The following is a 2,920-nucleotide window of genomic DNA, read 5'->3' on the forward strand; positions in this document are numbered from 1 at the left end:
GTTGAAAGAGAAGTGTTTAAGATGAATTTTGGCAGAGTGAGAGAGAGAGCTCGTTAAGCAGGCAGGTGTGAGCCTGGTTGCTATAGTGACCGCACCCAATGGCTCCATACACACGCACACAGACATGCACCTCACTTTTGCTGCTTAAAATGAACAGAAAAGTCAGGCCGAAACAAATCGTTCCCAAATGAAAAGTAAAAGTCGTATTGACAAAATTCTTTCACTGTGAGCGACAGCAATGTCTAGTCTACCAAATTCTCAGTTTTCATGTCTGTGGAGTTTATTATATGCACGTGGTGACAGTGGAAAGACACCATGCTCTTCTGATTTTCAAACGAACCTTCTGAGCCATTTTAACATTAGAGTCTATGGAAGAGTTTGAGGGAGGAGGCTGTGCATTGGTGACATTTATGAAAGAACCATAACACCTAGTACAATAGTAAACACATTGGATGAAAGAGGACAGCCATGGCTACGTTTTGAGGGTAAAATCATACCTGTAGAGCAAACGCTGCGGACACAGCAGCAGTTTTAAAAAAGATTTTAAGATTATTTTTTTTGCTCCTCTCACTCTAGCAGTTGAGCTGCCTCACTCTAGCCCCAACATTCCGTCCCATACACACCCATTATAAACTCTGAAACGGGTGAAAAAACATCATGAAACTTAAACTGGAACTGAAGAAAAAGTATAATAGATATTGAAAAGATAAATACAAGTTGAATAGTTGAATGTCTTGTCTTCGTTTTAAAGTTTGAATGGTGGCTCTATGTGAACGTATGTTGAAGTAGTAAGAGTTTAAAAATGAGTAAGTTGAATGAGAATTTGAAGGGTCTCCCCATTGAAATACATGGGAAATTTTTGTTGAATAAAGTTGAATAAAATTAAAAATATAAATGTTAAAAATGAGAAAAATACAAGCAACAGTGTCCAAAAGAATAGGAATCTAATGGTGTTTGAATGGTTTTTCTAAGTTGAACGGTTTTGAAGGAGTAGGCTTTCAAAAAACGTACGGAATAGATAAAATATAATAACTAGAAAGTGCATTTTCTGAAGAAACTGCAGTGTGAATGCTTGAATCTGAATGTATGCACTGAAATGAATTAATTGCTGAATTTTGAGTTAAAAATTTTGAACGAGAAAAAAAAAAATCCCGAATTTAACGTGAAACCAAAAGTGCTGAACTGCTAAAAGCTGAAGGTTACACAGAAGAAGAAGTTGGAAAAAAAAGCTGAAAATGTTTTAATTGTAAATTAGAAAACCCTAAGAAATGAGAAAAGAACATTTAGAGTCAGAAAACATCTGAATGAATATTAAAAGTTCATATTCTTTGAATCACTGAATGACTCAAATGTGATCCCTCCACTTGGATCCACACAGTTTTAAAGGTTTACATCTCTGAGCTTTGAAAGACACGCTGTTGGAAAGAGAAGAACGATGGATACGTTTTGAGAGTAAAATGATGGCTGTAACACTGTGGACACAGCAGCAGTTGAAAGAGAAGTGCTTAAGATGAATCTTGGTACAGTGGCAGGCAGAGCTCGTTAAGCAGGCAGGTGTGAGCCTGGTTGCTATAGTGACCGCACCCAATGGCTCCATACACACATACACAGACATGCGCCTCACTTTTGCTGCTTAAAATGAACAGAAAAGTCAGGCCGAAACAAATCGTTCCCAAATGAAAAGTAAAAGTCGTACTGACAAAATTCTTTCACCGTGAGCGACAGCCATGTCTAGTCTACCTAATTCTCAGTTTTCATGCCTGTGGAGTTTATTATATGGACGTGGTGACAGTGTAAAGACACCATGCTCTTCTGATTTTCAAACGAACCTTCTGAGCCATTTTAACATTAGAGTCTATGGAAGAGTTGGAGGGAGGAGGCTGTGCATTGGTGACATTTATGAAAGAACCGTAACACCTAGGACAATAGTAAACACATTGGATGAAAGAGGACAGCCATGGCTACGTTTTGAGGGTAAAATCATACCTGTAGAGCAAACGCTGCGGACACAGCAGCAGTTTTAAAAAAGATTTTAAGATTAATTTTTTTGCTCCTCTCACTCTAGCAGTTGAGCTGTCTCACTCTAGCCCCAACATTCCGTCCCATACACACCCATTATAAATTTTGAAACAGGTGAAAAAACATCATGAAACTTAAACTGGAACTGAAGAAAAAGTATAATAGATATTGAAAAGATAAATACAAGTTGAATAGTTGAATGTCTTGTCTTCGTTTTAAAGTTTGAATGGTGGCTCTATGTCAATGTATGTGGAAGTAGATACAGTTTAAAGAGGAGGAAGTTGAATGAGAATTTGAAGGGTCTCCCCATTGAAATACATTATAAATTTTTGTTGAAAAAAGTTGAATAAAATTAAAAATATAAATGTTAAAAATGAGAAAAATAGAAGCAATGTTGTCCAAAAGAATAGGAATCTAACGGTGTTTGAATGGTTTTTCTAAGTTGAACGGTTTTGAAGGAGTAGGCTTTCAAAAAACGTACGGAAAAATAAAATATAATAATAATAAAGATTAGAATAACAATACTGTGAATGCTTTTCAAGCATTCACACTAATTATCTCATCAGGAGCTCATAATATAATGCTGCCAGCAGTGACACGGGCACCAGCAAAACCAGCCCTTTAAAACCTGAACCATGAAATAACTGCCAGAAATCTTTATTTTTCTGATAATGGAGTGTATGTTGAACCTTTAGACGACATGTATAAAAAATATATAAAATTATAATCTGCATATGTGTTTAAATTGTATCACATTTGCTACATTAGCCATATTTTTGCAACTTGGTCATTAAAACTTGTCATGCAATTTGTATCATTTTTTTGAGGGTAAATAAAGGTCACACAAATAAAACTCACAAAACCACATGTATCAAATACGATACGCTTAGCTTTAAAGGGA

Source organism: Astatotilapia calliptera, chromosome 15 (genome assembly GCF_900246225.1).
Source record: "Astatotilapia calliptera chromosome 15, fAstCal1.2, whole genome shotgun sequence".
NCBI lineage: Eukaryota > Metazoa > Chordata > Actinopteri > Cichliformes > Cichlidae > Astatotilapia > Astatotilapia calliptera.